The sequence below is a fragment of the Equus quagga genome, chromosome 7 (assembly GCF_021613505.1).
Source record: "Equus quagga isolate Etosha38 chromosome 7, UCLA_HA_Equagga_1.0, whole genome shotgun sequence".
NCBI classification, from domain to species: Eukaryota; Metazoa; Chordata; class Mammalia; order Perissodactyla; family Equidae; genus Equus; species Equus quagga.
The window spans coordinates 43,181,591-43,191,348 of NC_060273.1; the positions used below are offsets into that span (position 1 = coordinate 43,181,591).

At 56.4% G+C, this 9,758-nt stretch overlaps 1 pseudogene; it reads left to right on the top strand.

Annotated features, from left to right (window-relative positions):
* The first annotated feature begins 4,551 nt into the window (after window positions 1-4,551).
* The window catches only part of LOC124242588 (olfactory receptor 8K3-like), a 67,649-nt pseudogene continuing 62,442 nt past the window's right edge, over window positions 4,552-9,758 (top strand).

The following is a 9,758-nucleotide window of genomic DNA, read 5'->3' on the forward strand; positions in this document are numbered from 1 at the left end:
TTTCAGCATGTCTGGCGGGTTGTTCTGGTGTATAAGGGGCCTGGTTCCAGTGTATCCGGCAGGTGATTTCTGCGTGTCCGGCAGGTGGCTCTGGCGAGTCAAGCAAGTGGTTCTGGCATGTCCGGCAGGTGGTTCAGGCGTGTCCAGAAGGTGGTTCAGGCCTCTCCGGAAAGTGGTTCTGGCGTATCCGCCACCTGGTTGGCATATCTGACAGGTGGTTCCAGCTCGCCTGGCCTGTGGTTCCGGAGTGTCCGTCAAGTGGTTCAGGCTTATCCAGCAGGTGGTTCAGTCTTGTCCAACATGTGGTTCCGGTGTGTCAGGCTGGTGGTTCTGGCACGTCCGGCCAGTGGTTCAGCTGTGTTTGGTGGGCAGATCATTGCTTTTCAGCAGGTGGAGCAGTCGTGTCCGGTGGTTGGTTGCTGCATATCCAGGGGTGTTTCTGGCATGTCCAGAAGGTGGTTCCGTCATGTCCGGCAGGTGGTTCCAGAGTGTCTCTCAGGTGGTTCTGGCGTGTCCAGAAGTTGGCTCCGGCATGCCAGGCAGATGGTTCCGGCTTGTCCGGCAGGTGGTTCTGGCATGTCCAGCACCTGGTTCCAGCGTGTATGGTAGGTGGTTCCGGCATGTCCGCCTGATGGTTCTGGCATGTCCAGAATGTGGTTGTGGCATGTGCGGCATGTGGTTCTGGAGTGTCTGTCAAGTGGTTCAGGCATATTTGGCAGGTGGTTCAGTTTTGTCTGGCAGGTGGTTCCAGCATTTCCGGTCAGTGGTACCAGCGTGGCATTCAGGTGGTTCCAGCGTGTCAGGCAGGGGGTTCCTATGTGTCTGGCATGAGTTTCCGCTTTGTCCGGAAGGTGGTTCCGACATATCTGGTGGGTGCTCCAGGCATGTCCAGCAGTTGGTTCCCGCATGTCCGGCGGGTGATTCCAGTGCATCTGGTAGGTGGCTGCGGCATTTCCGGGACATGATTCCATCGTGTTCTGTTGGTGATTTCAGCATGTCCGTGTGGTGGTTCCGTCGTGTCCAGCAGATTGTTCTGGCCTGTCTGGAAGTTGGTTCTGGTATATCCTGGAGCTGCTTCTGGTGTATCCGGCAGGTGATTTTGGCTTTTCCAACAGTTTGTTCTGTCGTGTCAGGCATGTGGTTCTGGCTTGTATGGCAGGTGGTTCTGATGTGTCCAGCATATGATTCTGGCATATCCAGCAGGTGGTTTCACAGTGTGCGGCATCTGGTTCCGCTGTATCTGACAGGTGGTTCCAACGTGTCCAGCAGGTAGTTCCGATGTGTCCGGCATCTGGTTCCGGCCTGTGATGCACCTGTTTCTGGCGTATCTGGCAGGTGGTTCAGTCTTGTCTGGAAGGTGGTTCAGTCTTGTCTGGAAGGTGGTTCAGCCGTGTCCAGCACGTGCTTGCTGGGTGTCTGGTCTGTGGTTCTGGCATCTCCACCAGGTGGATCAGGGTTGTCCGGCAGGTGGTTCCACCATGTCCGGCACATGGTTCCAGCTTGTCCAGCAGGTGATTCTGACGTATCCGGCATCTGGTTCCGGCATGTGCTGCACCTGTTTCTGGCATATCCAGCAGGTGGCTCAGTCTTGTCTGGAGGGAGCTCACTCTTGTCCAGCAGGTGGTTCCGCACTGTCCTTCAAGTGGTTCAGGTGTATTCAGCAGGTGGTTCAGTCTTGTCTGGCATGTGGTTCAGGTTTGTCCAGCAGCTGGTTCTGGCATATCTTGCAGGTGGTTGCATCGTGTCTGGCACCTGTTTCCAGCATGTCTGGCAGGTGGTTCAAATGTATCAGACAGATGGTTCCGCCATGTCCAGCACCTGTTTCTGGCATGTACATCAGGTGTTTCCGGCCTTACAGGCACCTGGTTCTGGCATATCCAGGAGGTGGTTCCGGTGCTTCCGGCAGGTGGTTCTGGCATATCCTGGAGGTGGTTCAGGTGTGTCTGGCACTTGGTTCAGGCTTGTCCGACAGGTGGTTCAGGTGTGTCTGGCACCTGGTCTGGCATGTCCCTCAGATGGTTCTGGTGTATCTGGCAGCTCGTTCAGGCCTCACTGGCAGGTGCTTTAGGCATGTCTGGCACGTGGTTCTGGTATGTCTGAAGCGTCCTTCCTGTATGTCTGGCCTGTGGTTCCAGCGTGTCAGGTGGGTGGATAAGAGTTGTCCGGTAGGTGGTTCCAGCATGTCCGGCACCAGGTTCTGGCGTGTCCTGCAGGTGGTTCTGCCTTGTCAGTGTGGTGGTTCTGGTGTGTCTGGCATGTGTTTGGGGTGTGTCCAGAAGGAGGTTCTGTTGGGTCAAGCAGGCAGTTTAGGCATGTCCAGCAGGTGGTTCCAGCATTTCTGGTGGGTGGTTCCGGTATGACTGGTGGGTAGATCCGGCATGTCTGGCAAGTTGTTCAGGCGTGTCCATCAGGTGGTCCCAGTGCATCCTGCACGTGGTCCAGGCATGGCCGTCCCATGGTCCAGTCATTTCTGAAATGTGGGTCTGATGTGTCCGAAATGTGGTTTGGGTGTGTCCAGTGGGTAGTTACAGCGTGTCCAGCGTGTCCTTCCAGCATGTCCAGCCAGTGGTACCGGCATGTCATTCAGGTGGTTCCTGCGTGTCAGGCAGGGGGTTCTTGTGTGTCTGGCATAAGTCTCCAGTATGTCTGGAAGGTGGTTCCGACGTGTCCAGTGGGTGCTTCCTGCGGGTCCAGCAGTTGCTTCCCGCATGTCCTGCGGGTGATTCCAGCATGTCCGGCAGGTAGCTACGGCGTGTCTGAGACCTGATGCCGTCATGTCCGGTTGGTGGTTTTGGCATGTCCAGGGGGTGGTTCCAGTGTGTCCAGCAGGTTGTTCCGGCCTGTCGGGAAGTGGGTTCTGGCGTATCAGGGACCTGGTTCTGGCAGGTGATCTCAGTGTGTCCGGCAGCTTGTTCCAGCATGTTGGGCAGGTGGTTCCAGGGTGTCAGGCAGGTGGCTCAGCCATGTCCGGCCAGTGGTTCAGCTGTGTTTGGCGGACAGATCAATGCTGTCCAGCAGGTGGATCTGTCGTGCCTGGTGGTTGGTTGCAGCATATCCGGGGGTGGTTCCAGTGTGTCTAGAAGGTGGTTCCATCATGTCCAGCAGGTGGTTCCAGCATGTCGTCAGGTGGTTCTGGAGAGTCCGGAAGGTGGTTCCATTGTGTCCGGCGGGTGATTCCGGCGGTTCCCACAGGTGGTTCCAACATGTCCAGCAGGTGCTTCCAGCATGTTTGGGACCTGATTCTGGCATCTCCAGTGCGTGGTTCCAGAGTGTCCGGGTGGTGGTTCAGACATGTCCGGCAGTTGGTTCCAGCGTGTCAGGCAGGTGGTTCAGGCGTTTCCAGTGGATGGTTCCGGTACATCTGGTGGGAAGTTCTGTTGTGTCCAGCTGGTTTGTCAGGGATGTCTTTCAGCTTGTCCAGGTGGATCCAGCACATGGTCTAGGCATGGCCATCCCATGGTCCAGGCATTTCTAAAACGTGGTTCTGACATGTCCAAAAGGTGTTTTGGGCGTGTCCGGCAGCTGATTCAGGCCTCCCTGGGAGGTGCTTTGGTGGTATCTGGCAGGTGGTCTGGGCGTGTCTGGCGTGTCCTTCCAGTATGCCTGGCCTGCGGTTCTGGTGCATCAGTCAGGTGGTTCTGGCGTGTCCAGAAGGTGGTTCCATCATGTCTGGTGGGTGATTCTGGTGGTTCCTGCAGGTGGTTCCAGCGTGTCCAGCAGGTGCTACTGGCATGTGTGGGACACGATTCTGGCGTCTCCAGCGGGTGGTTCCAGAGTGTCAGGTGGGGGTTCCAACGTGTCCGGTTGTTGGTTCCAGCATGTCCGGCAGGCTGTTCAGGCATGTCCGTCAGGTGGTCCACATGCATCCAGCACTTGGTACAGCCATGGCCATCCTGTGGTCCAGGCATTTCTGAAACGTGGTTCTGACGTGTCCGAAAGGTGGTTTCGGCGTGTCTGGCAGCTGATTCAGGCCTCTCCAGAAGGTGGTTTGGGGGTGTCCAGCAGGTGGTCCGGTGTGTCCAGCAAGTTATTCCGGCGTGTCCGGTGTGTCCTTCCAGTATGTTGGACCTGTAGTTCTGGTGTGTCCAGCACGTGGTTCTGGCGTGTCCAGCACCTGGTTCCGGCATGTCCACCAGATGGTTCCGGCGTGTCCGGAAGGTGGTTGTGGCATGTCCGGCAGGTGGTTCAGGTCTCTCCAGCAGGTGGTCAGGCTTCTCCGGCAAGTGGCTCAGGAGTGTCTAGCACCTGGTTCCAGCATGTGTGAGACCTGTTTTGGGCATATCTGGCAGGTAGCTCCAGCATGTCTGGAAGGTGACTCAGTCGTGTCCAACACCTGGTTCTGTTGTGTGCAACACGTGTTTCTCTCGTATCCGGCAGGTGGCTCCAGCATGTCCGGCAGGTGGTTCAGTTGTGTCCGGCACCCGGTTTCAGTGTGGGCAACAACTGTTTCTGGCATATCCAGCAAGTGGTTCACACAAGTCTGGCAGGTGGTTCAGGTGTGTCCAGCAGGTGGTTCTGGCATGTCTGGCACCCGGTTCCAGCCTGACCAGCATGTGGTTCCTGGATGTTCGTAAAGTGGTTCAGGCTTGTCCGGAAACTGTTCGAGGCATGTTCCGGCACCTGGTTCTGGCCTGTGCTGGACCCGTTTCTGGTGTATCCAGCACATGGTTTCAGCATATCCAATAGGTGATTTGGACGTGTCCGGCAGGTGTTTCTGGCTGTCCAGCACCTAGTTCCGGCCTGTGCTGGACCTGTTTCTGGTGTATGCGTCAGAAGGTTCCAGTGTGTCCGGGATGTGGTCCCAGCATGTCCAGCACATGGTTTCGGCATATTCGACAGGTGATTCGGACGTGTCCGGCAGGTGTTTCTGGAGTGTCCGGCAGGTGGTATCAGTGTATCTGGCACCTGGTTCTGGCATATCCAACAGGTGGTTCCAATGTGTCTGGCAGGTGATTCCAGCTTGTCCGGCAGGTGGTTCTGGCATGTCAGGCACCTGGTTCTGGCGTATTTGGCAGGTGGTTTCAATGTATCCAGCCCCTGGTTCCAGCATATCCAACAGGTGGCTCTTGTGTGTCTGGCAGTTGGTACCTGTGTGTCTGACATGTGGTTCTGGTACATTCGGAAGGTTGATCCAGCGTGTCTAGTGGGAGCTTCCAGCATGTCCAGCAATTGGTTCCGGTGTGTCTGGCGGGTGATTCCAGACTATCCCACAGGTGGTTGCACCATGTACCAGACCTGATTCTGGCGTGTCTGGCAGTTGGTTCTGGCGTGCCTGGCGGGTGATTCCAGCGTGTCTGGCAGGTGGTTCCGGACTATCCGGCAGGTGGTAGTGCCGTGTCCCGGACCTGATTCAGGTGTGTCTAGCGGGTGGTTCTGGCTTTCTGGTGGGTTGTTCCAGCATATAAGGGGCCTGGTTCCAGCGTATCCAGCAGGTGATTTCTGCGTGTCCAGAGGTGGTTCTGGTGAGTCAAGCAGGTGGTCCCGGCGTGTCTGGCAGGTGGTTCAGGCCTCTGCGGAAGGTGGTCCCAGCATGTCCGGCACCTGGTTCTGGCATATATGACATGTTGTTCCAGCATGCCCGGCATGTGATTCCAGAGTGTCCATCAAGTGGTTCAGGCGTATCCGGCAGGTGATTCAGTCTTGTCTGGTAGGTGGTTCAGTTTTGTCCGGCAGGTGGTTCTGGCATGTCCGGTCGGTGGTACTGGCATGTCATTCAGCTGGTTTTGGGTTGTCAGGCAGGGAGTTCCTGTGTGTCTGGCATGAGTTTCTGGTATGTGCATTTCTGCACCTTTTCAGGCATTTCCACCACCTGTTTCCAGCAGATCCGCCAGGTTGTTCCAACATTTATGGGAAGTGTGTCCGGTGTGTCCTGCGGGTGGATAATGCATGTCAGGTGGGTGATTCTGGTGTGTCCAGCAGATGGTTCAGCCATGTTGGGCGGGTGGATCAGTGGTGTCCATTGGGTGGATCAAGTGAGTCCACCGTGTGACTCAGGAGCATCCAGCGGGTGGTTCAGGCATGTCCGGCGGTTTGTTCAGGCATGTCCGGCAGGTGGTCCAGGCATGTCTGGAGGATGGTTCAGGTGTGTCTTTCAGGTGCTTTGGGCTTGTCTGGCATGTGGTTCAGGTTTGTCCATTATGTGGTTCTGGCGTTTCCAGCACCTGGTTCTGGGGTTTCCACCACCTAGTTCCAGCATATCCAGCAGGTGGTTCTGGTATGTCCAGCAGGTGGTTCAGGTGTGTCCGGCAGGTGGTTAAGGCATGTCCGGCACCTGGTTCTGGCATATCTGGCAGGTGATTCCGACGTGCCCAGCAGGTGGTTCCGGAGTGTTCATCAAGCGGTTCAGGTGTAGGGAGCAGGTTGTTCTGTCTTGTCCAGCAGGTTGTTCAGGCTTCTCAGGCACCTGGTTCTGGCATATCCAGCAGCTGGTTCAGTCTTGTCTGGCAGGTTGTTCAGGCTGGTCTGGCACCTGTTTCTGGTATATCCAGCAGGTGATTTTGGCGTTTCTGGCAGGTGGTTCCGTCGTGTCCAGCATCTGGTTCTGGCATATCCAGCAGGTTGTTTCAGTGTATCCGGCACCTGATTCCAGCATATCCAACTGGTGGTTCTGGCGTGCCTGGTGAGCTGTTCAGGCATGTCCGTTGGGTGGTTCAGGCGTGTCAGGTGGGTGGTTCTGGCTTGTCTGGAAGTTGGTTCTGGCGTGTACAGCGGGTGGTTCTGGTGTGTCTGGCATGTGCTTCCTGAGTGTCCAGCAGGTGCTTACAGCATGTCCTTCGGGTGGTTCCAGCATGTCTGTCAGGATTTTTCAGCAGTTCCGGCAGGTTGCTCAGGCATGTCCGTCAGGTGGCCCAGGTTTATCCGGCATGTAGTCCAGACATGACCGTCCCATGGTCCATGAATTTCTGAAATGTGGTTCTGACACGTCCAAAAGGTGGTTTGGGCATGTCTGGCAGGTGCTTCGGGCAAGTCTGGCAGTGGTCTGGCTGTGTCTGGGGGGTGGTTCAGTTGTGTCTGGCACCTGGTTCCGGAGTGTGCAGGACCTGTTTCTGACATATTCGGCAGGTTGTTCCAGCATTTCTGGCACATGGTTCTGGTGTATCCAGCAGGTGGTTTCAGTGTACCTGGCACCTGGTTCCATCATACCCAACAAGTGGTTCTGGCATGTCTGGAAGGTGGTTCTGCCATGTCCAGAAGGTGTTTCAGGCTTGTCCGCCAGGTGGTTCACATGTGTCTGGCACCAGTTCTAGTGTTTCCACCACCTGGTTTCGACGTATCTGGCAGGTGGTTCTGGCGTGTCCAGCATGTGTTTCCAGCATGTCCAGACGGTGGTTCTGGTGTGTCAGGTGAGTGTTTCCAGCAAGTCTGGCACCTGGTTCTGGTATATCTGGCAGGTGGTTGCAGCATGCCCAGCAGGTGGTTGCAGAGTGTCCGTCAAGTGGTTCAGGTGTATCCAGCAGGTGGTTCAGGCTTGTCCGGCAGGTGGTTCAGGCATGTCTGGCACCGGGTTCCAGCGTATCTGGCAGGTGGTTCCGGCTTTTCCAGCACATGTTTCTGGCATATCCGGCAGGTAGTTCAGCATATCCAAGACCTGGTTCCAGTGTACCCAACAGTTGGTTCTGGCATGTCTGGCAGGTGGTTTGAGCATGTCCAGCGGGTGGTTCCAGCCATGTCCAGCAGGTGTTTCAGGCTTGTCCAGTGGGTGGTTCAGGCGTGTCCAGCACCTGTTGCAGCATTTCCTCCACCTGGTTCCAGCATATCTGGTAGGTGGTTCTGGCATGCCCAGCTGTTGGTTCCAGTATGTCCAGTGGGTTGTTCCAGCGTGTCTGGCAAGTTGTTCAGGCATGTGCATCAGGTGGTCCAGGTTCTTCCAGCACGTGGTCCAGGCATGACTGTCCCGTGGCCCATGAATTTCTGAAACATGGTTCAGACGTGTCCGAAAGGTGGTTGGGGCGTGTCCAGGAGGTGCTTCGGGTGTGTCCGGCAGGTGGTCCGGGTGTGTCCGGTGGGTGGTTCCAGTGTGTTCAGGAGGTGGGTCCAGCATGTCTGGGATCAGTTTCGTGCGTGTCCAGCAGGTGGTTCCACCGTGCATGGCACCTGCTACTGCTGTATCCAGCAGGTGGTTTCAGCATATCAGGCACCTGGTTCCGGGATGTGCAACGTGTGGTTCTGGCGTGTCTGGCAGGTGGTTTGGGTGTGTCCGACAGGTGATTCCGGCGTGTCTGGTGGGTGTTTCAGGCTTGTCTGCCAGGTGGTTCAGGCTTGTCCACAAGGTGGTTCAGGCATGTCCAGCACAGGTTCTGGGGTTTCCACTACCTGGTTCTGGCATATCTGGCAGGTGGTTTCTGCCGTGTCTGGAGGGTTGTTCCAGTGTGTCCAACAGGTTGTTCAGGCATGTCTGTCAGGTGGTCCAGGTTCATCCGGCATATGGTCCAGGCATGACCATCCCATGATCCATGAGTTTCTGAAACGTGGTTCTGACATGCCCAAAATGTTGTTTGTGCGTGTCCGGCAGGTGATTTAGGCGTGTCTGGCAGGTGGTCCGGGTGTGTTTGGTGGGTGGTTTCGGTGTGTCTGGCAGGTGGCTCTGACATGTCCGGGATGTGGATCCAGTGTGTAAGTCAGGTGGTTCCTGCGTGTCCGGAATGTGGTTCTGGCATGTCCGCAAGGTGGTTCTGGTGTGTCTGGAAGGTACTTGCGGCGTGTCCGACAGGTGGTTCTGGTGTGTCAGGTGGGTGGTTCTGGCATATCTGGCAGGTGGTTCCTGTGTGTGCGGCACCTGGTTCCAGTGTGTCCAGCATGTGATTCTGGCATGACCTTCAGGTGGTTCTTGCATGTCCAGCAGGTGGTTCAGGCTTGTCCGGCAGGTGTTTCAGGCTTGTCCGCCAGGTAGTTCAGGCTTCTCTGGCAGGTTGTTCAGGCGTGTCTTGCACCTGTTTAGGCGTTTCCACCACCTGGTTCCAGTGTATCCCACAGGTGGTTCTGGCGTGTCCAGCAGGTAGTTCCGGCATGTTCGGATGGTGATTCCAGCATGTCAGGTTGGTGGTTCTAGCTAGTCAGGCACCTAGCTCCGGCATATCTGGCAGCTGGTTTCGGCGTGCCTGGCAGGTGGTTCCAGAGTGTCCATGATGTGGTTCACGCATATCCATCAGGTGTTTCAGGCTTGTCCGCCAGGTGGTTCAGGCTTGTCCAGTGGGTGGTTCTGGAATGTCAGCACCTTTTCCAGCATTTACTCCACCTGGTTCCGGCGTATCAGGGAGGTGGTTCTGGTGTGTCTGGCATGTGGTTCCGGTATGTCCAGATGGTGGTTCCAGCGTGTCAGGTGGGTGGTTCTGGTGAGTCCAGCACCTGGTACTGGCATATATGGCAGGTGGTTCCGGCATGCCCAGATGGTGGTTTCACTATGTCCGGCAGGTTGTTCGGGCGTGTCTGGCAGGTTGTTCAGGCATGTCCGTCAGGTGGTCCAGGTTCATCCAGCATGTGGTCCAGGCATGACCATCCCGTGGTCCATGAATTTCTGAAACGTGGTTCTGACGTATCCGAAAGTTGGTTTGGGCGTGTCTGGCAGGTGTTTTAGGCTTGTCTGGCTGGTGGTCTAGTTGTGTCCAGCGGGTGGTTCTGGCATGTCTGTTAGGTGGTTTCAGCGTTTCCGGGAGCTGGGTCTGGTGTGTAAGTCAGGTGGTTCCCACGTGTCCAGAAGGTGGTTCCAGAGAGTCCGACACCTGGTTCCGGCATATCTAGCAGGTGACTCCGGCGTGCCC